The following is a 20,327-nucleotide window of genomic DNA, read 5'->3' as shown; positions in this document are numbered from 1 at the left end:
TGGGGTAAAAAGGAAAGTGTTTGTTTCAGCATTAAAAGTTAGTGCTGTATAACTATGCTGATGCCAGATCAACCTTGGCTTGACTTTTGATTGAGTGCTATTATAACGAGTAAATAGACTCACCCCACAAAGAATCGGGCTGACTGCATTCAAAACATATTAGCAATACATTTCGGCACTCTTGCTCATCAAAATGGAACTTCATTTTGGGTAGTGTGTATTTATAGATCTGCAGAGATGTACACTTTTGATGGAGAGAAATCAATCTGTCAGTGCCAGAGCTACTTTAAACCGTCTGCAGAGCTAACTGGAGCCCCAGTGGCTAGAGGCAGTGGAACGGAGAGAGAGAGGGAGATAGGGAGAGAGATGGTAAGAGAGACAATTAGAGAGGATGGTTAAACCGAGAGCAATACAAATGTAAATGAGTCATAATTTCAACAGATATTGAATATCATTATAGAATATTCATAAAATGCATACTCCAATTGCAACCTCTGCCTATTGTCTCAATAACATTTACTATTTTTAATACCTTCAAACACCAAGTTAGGCATACCTAACTTTAATATAGGCCATGGCATCATCACTGTCAATCGTGAATGATAATTCTTCCCATTTTAACAGTGAAATGTTCCAACTGCGTCTGAATGTCAATCCTTTGATCTCAATCAGTTTCATGGGAATATGCATTTAGATCTTCTTGAATTACTGTTTTGTGAGCAAATTAGAGCAGATGGTGTTAAACTATATAGCCTTTCTGTTTTTTGTTTCAATCAAATCACATTCTGCCTAGTGTGTGCGCATTGTTGAGTTCTGGCCGCATGCACATTTTTGGGGACTATTCAGCTAACCATCCTAAAATCTCAGAAGAAATTAGGTAGTGTTTTTGGTGTAACAGTAACACTCGACTATCATTGTGATTTTCCAAGACATTGATTCAGCTTTGATCTAACTTTGCTAAACAAGCACCATTGTGAGAAGTGGTGCTTAGGTGTGCTCTGGCAGCACTACACCCCTGCAGTTAGCTGCACCGACCATGCAGTTGAAGCATAGCCTACTCTTGATGCAGAAATGAGAGACCACATGTGTGTCTGTTTTTTTTTATGGAAACATTTCTGCTTGGGAACATTTCTGGTTGGTCTCCGGGAATTTGAAACAGATTGAGTGAAGCAGCAGAAAATATGTTGAATGAGAAACAAACTAATTAGCTTTTTGTAAGTAGTGAGGCCTAACCATCCTCTCCATGTTTAGCTGGAATTTAGCCCGAATATGATTGGTTGACAATAGGCCTATAACATTGACCTACGTCTTGCGCTGTGCAGGGTATCAGATCTCGACAATGGTTGGAGTGTTTAACATCACGAGTAAGTTTAGACTACCACATCATTATGATATGTTTTCATAAGTGCAACATCACTGCACGAGACAGGTTAGAATGTCCAACTGAAATATGGGACAAATCTAACTTTTTTTCTAAATTGGTGGTGTTTGAATTTGTTGATAAAATGCAGGACATGATTGTTTGGTTGTGAGGGCCAACATCTGGGAAATATGGTCCCCCTAGCATACCTAGCACAGTCGCTTAGCATACGTAGCAGTCGTACCTTAAAATTGTCTTTACTCCTTCTGAATGCTTGGTAAAGTTAGGATGGACAGGACAGACCAAGGTCTATACTACTATTTATTGGCAAGCTCAGTGAAGAGCCTCGGGCACATAACCAATAACCAACCTAACTCTAATGCAGAATTAAACAATGGCTTCAAGTGGTGCTTTCAAATAAAGCTAAGGCAGGGCTTTACACTGCTTGTTCATGTGTAACAGTGTTGTGAATGAGAAAGAGCTATGCATATAGAATGCATGAGTGAACCTGAGATAAAAGGCCTGGGGTGGACTTTTACAACACAAACGTTTGCATTGACAAATGTTCCTATAAAAGCTGAAATATGCCCACAGGGATAGTTAGCCATTTCTCATCCCTCCAATCCCAGATCTTTTAATTTAGTCCGGTCATCCCAGAAAAGCATGCATTATTAAGAAAATGAAATCTCAGAAGCTCATTAGTCAAAGCAGCCATCCATTCAGCAGGTAAATAAGTCCATCGCTCATAAAGTCAATATTATCCATGAAGCCTGACAGCGTTAGCATCACTGTAAATATCCCTTGAGCTCTTTCTGCCCTCCGGTATAAACTAAATACACACTTGAGCTTGCAAATGTACTTACGGAATACAATATGGTAATGTCGGAATAGTTAGCCATGTTAAAAAACCAGCATCTAAATTCAGAAAATGAGTAATACCTGGATGCTGCCAATGCAACCGTTGTTCCAGGACCCCTTGCTGGGAGAATCTGCATTAAAAGGATATGCAGTGTTATTGTGCCCATAAATGTGTGCCAGAGGCACTTGTGCCGAGTTTGTTAAACCAGAGAATTCAGTGACTCGCATCTGGAGATGGAAATCAAATAATAAATGAATTTGCTTCCTGACTCATTTAATTTTCTCCACATCTCAAAGGGCCATCATGTCTGAAAGCCGACACTGATTTCTTCATCCGTGTAAATGTTACCAAGTGCACACTAAGGGTGAACATACTGTGTATACACACATCACACACGCACAAAAGCACTCAGACATATGCGTGCGCGCACACATCCACCCACACTCACCAACAAGTAACTGCCAAATAAAGGAAACATCAACATAAAGTGCCTTAATAGGGTGTTGGGCCATTACGAAGCGCCAAAACAGCTTCTATGCGCCTTGGCATAAATTCTATAAGTGTCTGGACACTTTTGGAGGGATGCAAAACTAATCTTCCACGAGAGATTCCATCATTAGTTGTTGTTTTTGATGGTTGGTGGAAAACGCTGTCTCAGACGGCGCTCCAGAATCTCCCATAAGTGTTCAATTGGATTCAGATCAATGTTCCCTCAATTTTGGGGGGGCACTCAGCAAATTGTGAGCGGAAATTTTAACGTTGTGAGAGTGTTGTGCAAATTCCGGCACATGTTTACAATGAACACTGAGACTGTACCCTTACAGTTTTAGACAGTAGCCAATAGGCTAATGTGGCTATTTGAGCAAAATGTAGGCCTACCAACAAAACCAATGGAGCAAATCCAATAACATTTTCACATGGAAATACATTTTGATATAGCCTACAGTAGCCTACGGTGCATTCGGAAAGTATTCAGACCCCTTGACTTTTTCAAAATGTTGTTACGTTACAGGCTTATTCCAAAATTGATTAAATGAATGTCTTTCCTCATCAATTTACACATAATACCCCATAAGGACAAGCAAAATCAGTTTAGAAATGTTCACAAATTTAAACAAAAAAAGTATATATAATAATAATAACAATAATAATACCTTATTTACATATGTATCCAGACCCTTTGCTATGAGACTCGAAATTCAGCTCCGGTGGATCCTATTTCAATTGATCATCCTTGAGATGTCCTTACAACTTGATTATAGTCTACCTGTGGAAAATACATTCGATTGGACATGATTTGGAAAGGGTTTGAGAGAGTTTGAAGGAATTGTCCATAGAGCTCCTAGACAGGATTGTGTCAAGGCACAGATCTGGGGAAGGGTACCAAAACCTTTCTGCAGCATTGAAGGTCCCCAAGACCACAGTGGCCTCCATCATTCTTAACTTCTTCAATGTAGGGGGCGCTCTTTTAATTTTTGGATAAAAAAACGTTCCCGTTTTAAACAAGATATTTTGTCACGGAAAGATGCTCGACTATGCATATAATTGACAGCTTTGGAAAGAAAACACTCTAACGTTTCCAAATCTGCAAAGATATTATCTGTGAGTGCCACAGAACTGATGCTACAGGCAAAACCAATATGAATTTTCAAACAGGAAATGCCCCAGATTTTGAATGCGCTGTGTTCCAATGTCTCCTTATATTGCTGTGAATGCGCCAGGAATGAGCTTACACTTTCTGTCGTTTCCCCAAGGTGTCAGCAGCATTGTGACGTATTTGTAGGCATATTATTGGAAAATTGACCATAAGAGACTACATTTACCAGGTGCTTGCTTGGTGTCCTCCGTTGCAATTATTGCGTAATCTCCACCTGCGTGTATTTTTCCATTCGCTTCAGAGGAGAAACCCAACTGCCACAAATGACTTATCATCGAATAGATATGTGAAAAACACCTTGAGGATTGATTCTAAACAACGTTTGCCATGTTTCTGTCGATATTATGGAGTTAATTTGGAAAAAAGTTTGGCGTTGTAATAACTGAATTTTCAGATTTTTTTCTTAGCCAAACGTGATGAACAAAACGGTGCTATTTCTCCTACACAAATAATATTTTTGGAAAAACTGAACAGTTGCTATCTAACTGAGAGTCTCCTCATTGAAAACATCCGAAGTTATTCAAAGGTAAATTATTTTATTTGAATGTTTTTCTTGTTTTTGTAAAAATGTTGCCTGCTGAATGCTAGGCTTAATGCTATGCTAGCTATCAATACTCTTACACAAATGCTTGTGTAGCTATGGTTGAAAAGCATATTTTGAAAATCTGAGATGACAGTGTTGTTAACAAAAGGCTAAGCTTGTGAGCCAATATATTTATTTCATTTCATTTGCGATTTTCATGAATAGTTAACGTTGCGTTATGGTAATGAGCTTGAGGCTATGATTACGCTCCCGGATACGGGATTGCGCGACGCTAGAGGTTAAATGGAAGAAGTGTGGAACCACCAAGACTCTTCCTAGAGCTGGCTGACCGGCCAAACTGAGCAATTGGGGGAGGAGGGCCTTGGGGGAGAGAATCACATGAAGGGGAACAGGAGGTCATCAGACAAACCAGTTCAACATATCACAGAGAACATCATTGACCAGAGCCAGGAACACAGCAGGGCATTGTTAAGGACAAATAGCATGTCCAGATACTCGTAGTGACCGCTGGCCTCATTGAAGCCGGTCTGCCACTCGTCCCCTTCCCGTTCCATAGATCCAGCTTGGAAAACACGGTGGCCCCCTGGAGCGGCTCGAAGGCCAAGGAGATGAGTGGTAGCGGTTCGTCAGCGTTGTGTCATTGAGACCCCGGTAGTCGATGCACGGGCGCAGGGTCTTGTCCTTCTTCTCCACAAAGAAGAACCCTGCGTTGCCGGGAGAAGACAAAGTAATGGCTGAATCCTGCAGCAAGGGAGTCCCCGATGTAGGTCTCCATCGCATTTATCTCTGGTCCCGACAGAGAGTACAGTCGTCCCCGGGGCGGAGTTGTGCTAGGGAGAAGGTCAATCCCGAGGTCATAAGATTGGTGATGCGGGAGCGAAAGCAAGGCCCTGGACACCTGAACGCCTTGCTGAACACCTGCCGGAGGTCCTGGTACTCCACGGGAATGGCGGAGAGGTTTGGGGCATCTTCCGAGCCCCCGTGAAGACGTCCCGGGGCAGGTTGTGCTGACCTCAGGCAATGGGCGTGGCAGAACGGGCTCCAGCCCGCTGTGGTTCCCTGACACACATAGGTTGATGTGAGTGGTGTTGTGGGTGACTCGGCCTATAGAGCGCCTGTCCAGCACTCTAACGTCCATGGGAATGGAGAAGGGCTGAGTGGGAATGTTCAGCTCGGACACCAGGGTAGCATCCAAAAGCTTTCATGGGCCCCAGAGTTAGTGAGAACCCGGAGAGATTTGGACTGGATTCCCCACAGTAGAATATCATGAAAAGGGGTGCGAGCAGGAGAAGCAGGAACGTTCTCCATATGGCCCAACAGAATACTCGCTCCTACCGGTATGCTTGTTTTTTTTAAAGGACAAGAGGAAACAAAATTACCAAGAGTCCCGCAATACAGACAACTCTGTGTTGCCGTTCTGCTGGCGACAGCCCAGTTCTGCCTAGTGGCATAGGCTCAGGAAGCGGTGACTCGGACGTCTTCGGCAGCCCTCGGGGCAGATTGGGAAGCCTCGGTTTCTCTCGGCAATGAGATCATTGGGAGCTTCCGGGATGACTCGGAGGCAAGGTGGGATCCCTGGGCATGCGAGTGAAATCCAATTTCCTCTCCCTCCGTCATCCCCGTAATCGCCCATCGATATGGATGGTCAAAGCGATGAGGGAAATCGAGCGCCGTAGGTAACTCCCAAGCTGCAAGCTCGTCCTTGACCTCCTCAGAGACGCTGTGCAGGAACATATCAAAAGGTGCCTTGTGATTCCAAGCACTCTCCGCTGCCAGAGTGCATATATCCACCGCATAATCAACTAGACTGCGGGAGTCCTGCCGAAGCTGGAATAGCTTCTGGCTGGCCTCTCGCCCAGAGAATGGTGAGGAAGGTTTTTGATGCCCTTCTCCCACGAACCCCTCCAGACTAGCGCATATGGCCGGCTGTTGTTCCCACATGGCCCAGGTGAGAGCTCTCCCGGACATCAGCATGATGAGGTAGGCTATCTTGGAGCGATCCGAGGGGAAGGAGGAGGGCTGAAGCTCGAAGACGAGGGCACACTGAGCACACTGGGCACACTGAGCTAGGAACGCCCGACAGGTGCTCGGCTCTCCATTGAAGCGTTCCGGGGCTCCAAAGAAGGTGGAAAGACCGATGAGACGGCGCTGCTAGCAGCTGAGTTGCTGAGGAGCTGTGGGGTTACCACCGTGGCAGGTGGCCTCCCAGACAAACCGTGGAATTGCTCCAGCAAACTGTCCAACACCCGGGTCATGGCGTTCAGCCAATGTTTGGACCCCCTCCACAAGGCCACGAAGTAATTCCTCGTGTCTTCCGATGGTGGCTCCCTGGGTGGAGATGGTTTTGCACAGCTGGCCCGGGTCTGCTGGGTCAGTCATGGCCAGTTCGAACTATCAGGAATCACGGTAAGACCCAGATGCAGACACATCAAATTGTGGCAACGGTACCGGACATCAGGCAGGATCAGGGTCAGGGTAGGTATAGGTCAACAATCCAGAGGTGGGGCAAAGGTACAGGTCGGCAGGCAGGCTCAGCAGGCAGAGTGGTCAGGCAGTCAGGACAGGCAAGGGTCAAAATGTACATACTTATCAAGAGAACATCCTTGGTCATCTACAGCGTCTAATGTGGTGGACTCAATAATCACAAATTATTTGTTTGTAATTTATGTCTGAGTGTTGGAGTGTGCTCCTTGGTATCCGTAAATGTAAAAAAAAAACTAGAAAATGGTGCGGTCTGATTTGCTTAATATAAGGAATTTGAAATTATTTATACTTTTACTATTGATAATTAAGTACATTTTATAAATTACATTTACTTTTGATACCTAAGTATATTTAAAACCAAATACTTTAAGATTTTTACTCAAGTCATTTTCTATTGGGTGACTTTCACTTTTACTTGAGTCATTTTCTATTAACGTATCTTTACCTTTACTCAAGTATGACAATTGGGTACTTTTTCCATCACTGTCTGTTTTTGCTACGTCATCATGGGGTATTGTTTGTAGATTGATGAGGGAAAAAAATATTGAATCCATTTTAGAATAAGGCTGCAACATAACAAAATGTGGAAAAAAGTCAAGGGGTCTGAATACTTTCCAAATGTACTGTGTATGTGGTGTTCAATGCAGGCTTAAATTGCATGAGACTTTTAAAAAGAGCTTACTTGGTCTGTAACTCCATTGGCCGAATAGGTGACTGTAAAGTGCATTGTATTGTGCTGTATGGTGCAAGAAACCACTTTACAATGTAAAATGAATAAATATTGTCATACAGAGAGTTATACCATGTAGGCTACCCCTCTGCCTATTGACTTCTTTGCATATTCAAGCCTGTCTCAAAATACAACACTGCCCCTTTAATTAAGACATAAGCTTTTTACTTGACTGGCCATTCAAAGACAGCTTGAAATGTAGCCTACACATTTTTGCTCTTGTAGGAAGAAATAACTCCCCATTGCTGACCTAAACATATTTATAACTGGACTAATAACTCACTAACAAGCAAAGAATATCAACAAAAAATGTGCACAACTGCAGCTCTGCGCTCCGAACTGATCTGAAAAGCACACTACTTAGTTGTGCTCTGGCGCTGCCTACAACAAAATCACAAACTTAATCTTGCAAAGTTAGATTTGTTGCAATGAAAAGGGGCTGATATAATGTTGATTTGATCACAGAAAAAAATATTGATCTATATAATGCAAACTAATGGGGCGAACTCAGTGAAATTCAATCTCTTGCGTCTCAGCATTTCTTCTGCACAACAGTCCTGATGGAGGTGCCACAAACACACATACATCCTTTAACGCTTCTATGCTCCTTTGAGACCCCTCTTTCACTAATCACTGAGATCTCTTCTTCTAGCTATGGTAGCCAAAATAATGGACAACAGGGCATTTTTCCACATGACCCTAATCGTGATGGTATGTTAATTGCTTCATTAACTCAGGATCCACACCTGTGTGGAAGCACCTGCTTTCAATATACTTTGTAACCCTCATTTACTCATGTATTTCCTTTATTTGGGCAGTTACCTGTATTTATGTGAGGAATTTTGACAAATATTAAATTCCCAAAGAGAATGATGAAACTGAGGGATGTGTCAAAGCGCTTGTCAAAGTCTAAGAACATGACCAAGTCAATTGTTCTGCCAGAACCCTTAAGCCAAATCATTGATTCTGCTTTGTTATCCACATAGAGTGCAGGTACAATAGCTAAACCTGACAGGTGACTTTCACAGAACACAAAACATCGTAACTATACTCCAAAATGCCTGGAGAAGTATGCCTACCCCACTAGGTGTGAGAGCAGTAAGAAGTAAGAAACTCAATTTAAAACTCAATCAGTTACAGAATAGAAGTAGATCATTGATGGTGCTCAGCAATCGTGTTGCCTCTACTTGTCAATAACTACCACAGTGAATGATGTGCCTAAACAACCAGTCAGCAAAGTGGTAATTTGTCAATGCCTTGTTGCATAGGTCAATAATCATATTATCTTCCAAGGCAATGGCCAAATCCAAAGTGACTTATGCCTTGATGTATTGTAATCAATAAACCATCAGAATTATTCCTCCGTTTGACAAACAAATCAATGTGCATTCTACCCATATACATTGTCCTATGATCATGTGGGTCAACAAGATAGTACACGGTCCTGATTTACAATAGATATGCCTTATACTCTTTAACTCTTTGTATAGTTTCAAGATTAATTTGTCAAATTACACATGGTATACACCGTCCAAAGAAATGCTTACTTGCAGGTTCCTTCTCGACAATGCAAAAACAATAAGAAATCATAAAAAATAAGAATACGGACAAAGATATTGGCTCAGAAGAAAATAATAAAAATGTATAATACAGGAAGGCACAATTTACGAAACCACATCACACCTATTTTAGCTTCTCTACACTGGCTACCAGTCACTTTTAGAATATATTTTCAAATTGTATTAATCACGTTTAAGGCTGGATTTGGTTTACACCTATCATACATCTCAGATGTTTTATCTCCCGATGAGCCAGGACGCAGCCTGAGATCCTCTGGCAGGGCACAGTTGGCCAGTCCAAAATCTAGGTTGAAAATGAAAGGAGACTGGGCATTTGCCATTAGGGCCCCTAGACTTTGGAATGTTCTGCCAGATGAGATCAGGCTGGCAGATTCAGTGCCTCTTTTTAAATCCCTGTTGAAGAGACTGTTTTATAAAGATGCTTTGAATGTATTATTTGAATGTATGATTTATGATCTTTTTTCATTCTCCTTCCTCCAGTCTTTAATTCTTTGTTAGTACTTTTATTTTATATTTATGATGTGAAGCACTTCGTTACCTGTATTGAAACCTGCAACATAAAAATATATTATTAAAGTTATTATTATACCATAGTAATAACATGGTAATATCATGTTTGTACTTTTAAAATCTGTGTAGTTAATTGGAACCCAATGCAGGATATCATATAGTAGAAGAATGTCTGAAAACATTAGCTATTCTTATAGAGATTTGAGGACAGATTGTATAACTGGAATGAATCAAATTGCTGACGACACGGTTTCAGTTCTTGAACACACAAACACAATGCAACACAACATTAATCTCAATAGCAACAGGCAGGATGTGAACATTGTCAGCAGCTTGTTAAATGTCTTGTTGCCATAGAGAATGACTCATGAATTACTAATGCAGGTGTGCATTTGTTGAAGCAAGCACATTCAGTCATAGACACGCGCACACACATGCATGCGCAAAAAAAAACACAGAAACACTGCGAGTACACCAACACAGACACATACACATTTGACATAGACACGCTTGTAGGCACACATACACACACACACGCAAGCACACACAGACCTGTAGCAGTACACAGTGATGTTTTTTGTGTGGTACATTTTTTAAATTAGCATCAATTGGAAAGCCTCATATCCACCCTCAATAACAAACTGGAGGACTGAATTATCTAGCAACATCCTGTTGGATTTTTTATATTGTAAAATGAATGTGTTGTATAGTAGGCATCTTGTTTTTGTCTTGTTTGTGTGGTTTTGTGGAAAAACAATTAAAAAAAATAAGAAATTAGCGTCAAGCATTTGACGCAGCAATACAAAACTAAAGTACAGTACAATGCTATTTAGGAAGTTGCCTGAGAAGACCTGTTCTTACCCTCAAGAAATCAAACAGTTAGTCCACATACATGTACTGTATGTATATGACAAATGCGCATATGCCATATACAGTATGGGTTCAAGATACAAAGCCTAGTTTGTATGTCTACAAAGTACCCGTTTCTATATTTAGAGAATAAAAAACAAATATTAAGCTAAACACATTAATTAATAACATATGCTAACTTAGTTTCACTGGAACAAACTATCATTCAGTAGAGCGGGATCAACCTTTTTTTTGTCATAAAACAGGGTCTGTGATTGTCCCCAGACAGTACGTTATTTTCTAAATCCAGGGATTCCGGCTTCATCTGTGAGCATTCAAAAAACTAAAAAGATCAACTCCTCTTCTTACTAATTCATCATCGTTTCTCAAAACCAAATTAAATTTGTATTAACATTTATTTGAGACTTGCCTTCTGGTGCTTAGTTTGAACTTTCCTCCTCTGAGCACTGCAACTGGCGGAGGGTTTCGTTCATGCGGGACTGCAGTCAAAAGTTTGGACACACTTACTCATTCCAATTTCTTTCTTTCTTTTTCCAATTTCTACATTGTAGAATAATAGTGAAGACATCAAAACTATGAATTAACACATATGGAATCATGTAGTAACCAAAAAAGTGTTTAAAAAAAATCTAAATATATTTTATGAGATTCTTCAAAGTAGCCACCCTTTGCCCTCATGCCAGCTTTACCCACTCTTGGCATTCTCTCACCCAGCTACATGAGGTAGTCATCTGAAATGCATTTCAATTAGTTGTGTTGTGACAAGGTAGGGGTGGTATACAGAAGATAGCCCTATTTGGTAAAAGACCAAATCCATATTATGGCAAGAACAACTCAAATATGCAAAGAGAAATGACAGTTCATCATTACTGTAAGACATGAAGGTCAATCAATGCAGAACATTTCAAGAACTCTGAAAGTTTATTCAAGTGCAGTTGCAAAAACCATCAAGCTCTGGCTCTCATAAGGAACGCCATAGGAAAGGAAGACCCAGAGTTATCTCTGCTGCAGAGGATACGTTAATTAGAGTTGTCAGCCTCAGAAATTGCAGCCAAATAAAGTTCAAGTAACAGACCCATCTCAACATCAACTGTTCAGAGGATACTGTGTGAATCAGGTCTTCATGGTCAAATTGCTGCAAAGAAACCACTACTAAAGAACACCAATAAGAATAAGAGACTTGCTTGGGCCAAGAAACATGAGCAATGGACATTAGACCGGTGGAAATCTGTCCTTTGGCCTGATGAATCCAAATTTGAGATTTTTAGTTCCAACCGCCGTGTCTTTGTAAGACGCAGAGTAGGTGAACGGATAATCTCCGAGTGTGGGGTTCCCACCATGAAGCATGGAGGAGGAGGATTGATGATGTGGGGGTGCTTTGCTGGGGACACTGTTGGTGATTTATTCCGAATTCAAGGCACACTTAACCAGCATGGCTACCACAGTATTCTGCAGCGATACGCCATCCCATCTGGTTTGCGCTTAGTGGGACTGTAATTTGTTTTTGAACAGGACAATGACCCAAAACACACCTCCAGGCTGTGTAAGGGCTTTTTGACCAAGAAGGAGAGTGATGGAGTGCTGCATCAGATGACCTGGCCTCCACAATCACCTGACATCAACCCAATTGAGATGGTTTGGGATGAGTTGGAGTGCTGAGTGAAGGAAAGGCAGCCAAAAAGTGCTCAGCATATGTGGGAACTCCTTCAAGACTGTTGGAAAAGCATTCCTCATCAAGCTGGCTGAGAAAATACCAAGAGTGTGCAAAGCTGTCATCAAGGCAAAGGGCAGCTACTTTAAAGAATATATAATATATAAATATATTTTGATTTGTTTAACACTTTTTTGGTTACTTCACTATTTTTTTTAACCTTTATTTAACTAGGCAAGTCAGTTAAGAACAAATCTAATTTTCAATGACAGCCTAGGAAGTGTGTTAGCTGTCTTGTTCAGGGGCAGAACAACAGATTTTTACCTAGTCAGCTCGGGATTTGATCTTGCAACCTTTCAGTTACTAGTCCAACGCTCTAACCACCAGGCTACCTACCGCCCTATTATTCTACAATGTAGAAAATAATAAAGATAAAGAAAAACCCTTGAATGAGTAGGTGTGTTCAAACTGTTAACTGGTACTGTATACATATTTACTACTTAAAAGAGGTTTGAAACACAAATGGATGTGAAGTGCCAGCCAATCATAGGAGGTCTGATTGGCTGTTAATTAGTCAAAGGAAAGTCAGTTTCCCATTTCCTCTGTCCTCAAAGCACAGTAGATACCCAGGCCTCACACGCCCCAAACATTATTCACTACTACAGTAAGATAACACAATAACAGAAAATAAAAAGTAGGCCTACCTAAAACGTGTCAGAAAAGACTGCTTTTCACTCTCAATAGAAGCCTGACAATAACCAGGTTACCATCCAACCTTTTTTATGTGAGTAAAGTACAAATCGGATTTTTTAAAAAATGGCACAACAGGCCTGATGGAAACAGAAAATGTGTCTGTAAACTTTCCAAATGTCGACAAAACAAAATAAGCCAGACAAGGTGTGCTCTTTTTGTAACTGTAAAATGAATTACGCGAGAAATGGCTAATATTGATATAATAACCATCATATTGAAGCAAACTTGGAGTCACGCAATGATAGGTTTGTTGGTCCTCCCACTACAACTCATGAAAGCATGCAGTTTATTAGGCTGCGGATTAAATAAATTATGTTGAACTTCACAGAGTGGTGAAAGTGCACTGTGATGCGCTTGATGCTCCTTTCCAATAACTGTCAAGGGTCTTATTCTGGCAACATGCTGATCAATGCTTGGCTGCCGTTTTATAAATGTGAATAATCTAGCTCTTTTGTCCATAATAATCTCATAATGTTGTCTATACCCGCATTGTATCTGTGAGGTGTTGGCTAGTGCGCACGTGGCAAGACCAGAGTGTGCACATTCGCTATATAACACAAAATGTTTAATTTAAAACCACCAGTAGAGTTGAAAATGCAATGGAAACCTATTTAATTTGGGAATTTGGGAATTCATTTTTATGTGCACTATGTCATCCATCACGCACAGCCTTATCCGCAACAAGTCAATTTGATGGAAATATTTGCACGAAAAGCTGTTGCCAATTGGATGGAAACCTAGCTAGAAAAAGACATACAAATTTACCGAAAAGAAGCCGAAACATAAACCAATACAGTCGGACAGTTCCTCATTTAATGACACACACAGCAAGTTCTGAATGCATTTACAAGAATTGTGCTATACCCGCAATAACATCTGCTAAACACGTGTATGTAACCAATATGATTAGATTTGAATGTAACAAGGACATTGAGGAGTGAGGTCAGATCTGTAAAAGGACTTGATTTGTTTGAGGGGCAATTCTGTACCGAATGGTGAGAGCCAAGGATGCCTTTGCTGTTCTTGGCATTGAATTAAGTTGAAGGACTTTCAGGTAATTTTCTTTTCAATTTAATGTGGTTACTCTGTTTGTGTGTGTGTGCTTAAGTGTGAACAGTGATAGACAGGGAGTTGTTTAAATCGACACACCTCACCTATCCTGATGCAGTATTCATAACCACAGAATGTATATTCCATCTCAAACACTTTTCTGCAATCACAGCATCTTCTTTATTCACCCCCACAATATCATAATCCAGTAGGAACCTCAGCTCTGCCCTGCACTGAGCATCCCCTGCCTTTCTATCAACTCCCAAATCAAACTTTGTGTCATTATTTTACATGAATAATTCTCTGCCTCTGTGAGTAGCAATGTTCCCTCCACTGTGTCTTTCTACCGCCAGGCCAACGCAAAAGACGGAGGCACAGCAGTAATCTTATCTTCAGCAGGTGAGCAAAGCAGCTAATTCTGTCTCTCTGTCAATTGATTTCCTCTGGAGGCGTGGAGGGATTTCTCTTCAGTGGCCGGGCAGGCTGCCAACTCGCCCCCCAGCGCTTGTTACACTTCCAAGGGAAATTGCGTTCTTTTCGGGAGAGCTTCTCTCCCTCTGAGGCCAGACTCTCTCCTCTCTCCAGCATTCAGAGGGCTCAGCATGTGGACACATGCTCAACATTTATTTGGTTTTTCAAATGACCTTTGTGTAAATGTAGAGTACCTGGATAAGTGTTAAGAGAGGGAGAGAGATAGAGACCGCGATAGAGAGAGAGCACACAATATTAATAACTCTACAAACATGCAAAATGACACAAACTGATTGAGGAAGACTCATCATCACAATGCCAAATATGAGCCGACCTGATGAGACCTGATGCACCAGGCAGTTGCAAGCCCCAGAAAAGGTGTATATGATCACACACTCCCCACTTGGCATATATGCATCCTGCACAGGGTGAACTCCATACAGAAGGGAACTGTGGGCTGTGCATCAGGCCAGGTGGGGGGGTCCTGCATCTGAATTAATGTGTGTATGTGTTTGTCACTTAAAGTACGAGACATCTCTCACTATCAGAGAGTAATGGAGGAAGGCATAACAAAGATTAATCCATCTCTCTCTTCATCCGACCGTCTCATTTTAGTATGTAACCACTCTCCTTTTTGCAGTGGACTGTTTCTTGGGAGTTTCCAAAAGAGAAAACATTCAACAAAATGACAAAAAACACAAACACTTGTTGTAAGAAACTATTCAGTCACCTAGAGTAAATACCCTTCTTCTCAAATACCATGTTATCTGCATCTATTATCAAATGATTTACATTCTTTTAATTTGACTCCTGACTTGTTAAAAGTACCATGTGAGTGATGAGCTGAAATGTTCAAGTATTATGTCTGTTCACTGCAACAAAGCATCAGATTAAAAACTTCCCAGACTGAAGCTAACTTCTCATCCTGCATGTGGGAGAATTAGTCATATTTGGGAATGTATCTATGTCACCATTCATCTGTGTCATTGAGCTGTGCATAATCCTCTCTAACAGTACTGAGGACAGAGCCACAGCTTACCGTAGTCCAAGTGTAAGTGGGAAAAAAATGTCTGACAAGTCTTTTAAATAGGACAGTTAAAGACATACACCAACATTAGGCAAACCCTTCTCTTTGGGCACAATTTCCCTGCGAGTGATAATTTCCTGAAGAAGGAAACAGTTATTTTTGACAGTAAGCAGTGCAGCAAATGAACAAACCAAAAAACACAAGATAAAGTAAAGCAAGAACCTACCTCTTAGTCAGATGCCAAAAATCACAATCTTGGACGAGTCAGAAAACCATAGAGCTGGTGAGCAGCCAGTGTTTATTTTCTCTCGGTTTGGCTTCTAAGAACGAATTTCTTAGAATGTATATCTACAAAGCATGGAATCCAGCGGCGGACTGCGCTCCATGGGGCTCTAGAGCAGCAAGGCTGTCATTGCCTCTGGTGGCTGTGCACGGCTGACTGTTAGGCAGGTAGCGCTGAGACAGGAGGAGACAAGTTCTCTACGGTAGTCCTCTCTTCTGTGGCTTCAGCAGGAGAGGAGGGAGAACTGAGCATCCTTTTGTGGTGTAGAAATCCCTGTGTAATCGCCGCCACGCGCTTTTAATCCTCACACAATCTCAAAAGCAGGCAGGAGATGAAGAAGGTTGGGTAGCATCAACATTGTTCTTCCTAAAGTAGCAACTTCTCTCTTTCCCCCACATCCTTCTGTGACTCTTTATTTATTTGGGACGAGAGAGAGAGAGAGAGAGAGAGAGACAAAGAGAGAGAGAGAGACAAAGAGAGAGAGAGAGAGAGACAAAGAGAGAGAGAGAGAGAGAGAGAGACAAAGAGAGAGAGAGAGAGAGACAACGAGAGAGAGAGAGAGAGAGAGAGAGACAACGAGAGAGAGAGAGAGAGAGACAACGAGAGAGAGAGAGAGAGAGAGAGACAACGAGAGAGAGGAGTATGAGACAACGAGAGAGAGAGAGTGCGAGCAGGAGAGAGAGAAGCAAGAGAGAGCGCATCAGAGAGAGAGAAAGAGGGAGTGAGATGAGGAGAGAGCGAACACTTGCACTGTCAGTGACTACATTAGCAGCGCTGAGTAGGTGGGGTTTTCTTTGCAGCAGAGGGGATCATGATTTGAAATCCAAAGGAGGAGAGAGAGAGAGTGAGGAAGAGAAAGAAAGAGAGGGAGAGAGAAGATAGAGGATGAGAGAAGACTGGATGGAGGAGGAATAGAGAGGCGGGATGAGGGAGAAGGAGGTGTAGAGGTTAAGGAAATGTACAAGAGGGAGAGAAAGAATGAGAGGAGCGAGGGAGCAAGAGAAGAAGAGAAGGCAGACAGAATTAGCAGAGAGTGTTTCCAGCTGCATTGAAGTTGGCAAATTGACAGCATGAGTCTCACTAGAGGTCATAAACATTGATTAGAATATTTAAAGTAACACACTGCATTTAAGAGCCAGTTGGAGAGGGAGGCTCAGTCAGAGTCAATCAATACCATTCATGAAAAGGTTATCATTGTTCACTGTTTCATGAAGATAGGGAAGAATATGAAGTTGTTGTTTATTTAATCAGAAGGTAATTGTGTTCATTTTAATAGGGTTTCAGTGGAGTTTTCCAGTTAAAAGAATGTAATCTGTACATGCAATTAAAGGCAGGGTTGTCTGGTGTTAACTATCCACCGAAATTAATGGGGAGGTTTGGAGCTGAAGACTGATTATCTGCTATAGATCTGCTACTCAATAACATTGTCCAGACATTCTCCATGACTGAGGCGAATGAGATCATTATTGCAGACATTCTTTTTGTGCAACTCCAAAACAATACATTCTCATGAGACCTGTTGGAAAAGCAGTTTTTGGCAGCATAACACCCAGAATAACACGTCTCACATTACACCATGACATGGTATAAATCATTGTTGTTCTATTCAGGAGCATGCCAGAATGTACCCGCTTAATAATGTAGGCAAGCACACACATACACACACATACAGATACACATACAGCTGTATAGACACACACACACACGTACAATATAAGTCATGAAGCCCTCACCTCGACCCAGGCAGGAGGGGGGATATGATTGAAAACTGCCACAGAGAGTTTGTTCACATACACACTTAGGCCATTTTCAAACAAACAAATACAAAACAAAAATAATATTTTGGATAGCAGGTGCGAGCTTGCCTTCGATTGGGAGATTTGGGGATTCCACGAATGGAGGCAACAAGTCAGCTTTATACAACACACCCCTCTCACTTCCCATCTAACGCAATTAAATGTTGCCAGTAATTCTTGGCTCCACCTCATGGGGCCCATAGCTAAAGTACAAACTAATAAATCAACTCCGGCTTGTTACTTCCTTTGACACCCTGACAGAAACTGGCCCATCTCTGACAGAATATGGAGACTTTAGACAGCCCTGTGGAGAACCAGCATTGACCTGGAACAACAAAGATGCGTTTAGACGCGTCCCAGGGAGGATTTAGGTCCCCAAGGTCCACCAGAGCTGTAGGCAACGTGTGCCAAACATGTCCATTTTCCTCACGCCACTTGGCACAGAGAGAGAGAGACACCTACTCTAGCAGGCAGTTTGATAATGTAACTGGAAGAGGGAGGGACAGGAGTTGTGGTTCCAACCCACAGTATACCAGGGACGGGGAGAATAATGAAGAATAGAGCTGATCAGCTGTAGACAGCCATGTTCCTACAGGGGCACGCTGGGACAATTTTATATTTGTTGTCATTCTTTACCTCACAATGCGGAATGTATTTACTCACAGAAATCTTTGACAGGCGGCTGACAGGTGTTAGGTTCAAAGTAGAATAGATAGATATAGCATGTAGTGTACTTTAACTTCCCCATTCCACTATGAAAACATCTATAGCCCGTAGCTCTCTATAAATAGAACTCCTGTGGACCAAATCTGCTGATAAGCAAAACTCCACCCCCATCCTCCAACAATGGACTTTCTCCCTCTGTTATGTTTTTATACATTATAATGCAGGGTATTCATAAACTAGTCTATGCAGCAATGCAGTACACCTGAACAGAAGTGAATATGACATCACATTCGGTGAAAAATAAATGGAGAGAGAGTCTGAAAGCACCACTGTTACTCTGCAGTGTTTCAATGTGATGCTTATCCTTCTATCATAATAATAGTTCAAGATGCTTTGGTAGTGTCCAGTGCCAGCACAATACACAGTGTGTCAGTCTCTCTGGGCTGGCCTGGGAACAAACTGTTCTGTCTCAGCTATACACTCTGTCAACATGCTATAGACATAAATGGTACTGACGCATAATACAAGTGAAGCTAAGGAGGATTCGGCAATGATTGACCATAATGAAGTGTGAACCCATTAAATGGCTAATCTGAAAACGATGATGACGATTTTATCTTCATCAAAATTACCCATCTCATGAGATCAATAATTGAATAGTAAAACACTGAAATGATAAGGCAAACTCAAAAGGTGAAATCAAGAGGTGACAGGTATCCTAGCGGTCAAGAGCGTTGGGCCACTAACCGAAAAATTGCTTGTTTTCTCAATGACATACAAATCAGCATTGAATAAAATTGCAAGTTTTTCAATTTGTTACGCCTTAACAAGTCTGATCAGAGGCCACTATGACGACACACTAAATGCATTTCATCAATTACTAGAAAAGAGCAGGAATAGGCTACATTCAAGCTATTTCTTCCAATGGTGCGACTGTTGTCGGCATCCAAAGATGATCCAACTTGAATAACCGCTTGGGGATAAGGACGACAGCAGTGGTGTGGCCTACGGGTGATACTGATATAACTTATTATTGATATATAGGCTACATAGCACATTGATGTGAATCACACTGCTGCTATCTCATCTTTTTGCGCCTTACGGATTGTGGTTGTTTCTTTTGGACAAATTCCGGTAGGCTATGTCCATACGTGTTTCGTTCCATTTGCTTCCATTTAAGAAACGTTTTGCAACAGAATCGGAGTAATGAATAGACAGCCAGTGAAATGACAGACAGCCAGTGAAAAATGAGCTCTTGCAACAGCTGCATAGTGCGGATCCCAGCCTATGGAATAAAAGTTTGAGTTCCTCCCTTCCAAACTCCCCAGTGGTATTGTGCTCCATACGGTCAAAAACTAGTTTAATTTAAGAAGACCAAGATTGGGACTTTTATTTTCTTTATGGAATATTACCATCTAGTCTTTCACAAATAGCAAATAGCACTTTTCATTAGTGCTCAAAGCATGCCATTCCGAGATCAGAATTTATTTTTCAACTCAAAGCAATGAATCTAATCAGTCCTCATGACAAAACATTTACATAGTCCTCAGTTTTTGGTTAATGCTCAGGTAGGCCTAAAACAATTTGGCTAATCTATATTTACATATTTCCAAGTTGTATTCTTGATGATCAAGGGATATTGAACTATTTGGAATGACTGGAAATCTGACAGACTCTTTTTGTTAAATGTAAATATATAGCCTAATAGTATTATCTGTAGTAGAAAGCAATGGGTTAGAATATGCATACAGTACATAACCAACCCATTAAGTAAAATGCAACATCCATGTATGTCCAGCTATGTAAACTCTAACATTGACTTATCCTGCAAAATATGTCCTTCATTTGGAAATATTCCTTTTTGTATTCTTCGAATGCATATTAAGCAGGTTGGCGTTTATTGGGATATCCTTGAAGCAGAACTGAGTGATTTCCACCAGATGGGCCAGAAAACAAAAATGTGCTTTTATGGCTTTGCTAGATACAAACCTGTGCCTTTTAAGGGGAAAGTCATCTAAAAGTAACTGAAAGGAATC

The 20,327-nt window shown here is 41.4% G+C and overlaps 1 protein-coding gene across 2 annotated transcripts in view; it reads right to left on the bottom strand.

Moving 5' to 3' along the window:
• The window catches only part of LOC110537515 (delta-sarcoglycan), a 345,704-nt gene that overhangs the window by 309,298 nt on the left and 16,079 nt on the right, over window positions 1–20,327 (bottom strand). The window contains exon 1 of one of the 2 annotated variants that reach the window (XM_090192384.1): window positions 15,773–16,584. The exons of the other annotated variant lie outside the window; for it this stretch is intronic. The gene's annotated coding sequence lies outside the window, so the exon portion shown is untranslated. Of the gene's footprint in view, window positions 1–15,772; window positions 16,585–20,327 lie in introns of those variants that run through there. 2 annotated transcript variants of the gene reach the window in all.

This window comes from Oncorhynchus mykiss, chromosome 12 (assembly GCF_057628025.1).
Source record: "Oncorhynchus mykiss isolate SJ-2025 chromosome 12, ASM5762802v1, whole genome shotgun sequence".
In the NCBI taxonomy this organism is placed as follows: domain Eukaryota; kingdom Metazoa; phylum Chordata; class Actinopteri; order Salmoniformes; family Salmonidae; genus Oncorhynchus; species Oncorhynchus mykiss.
Note: the sequence above shows the minus strand (reverse complement) of the source record. Positions and strands in the feature narration are given on the sequence as shown.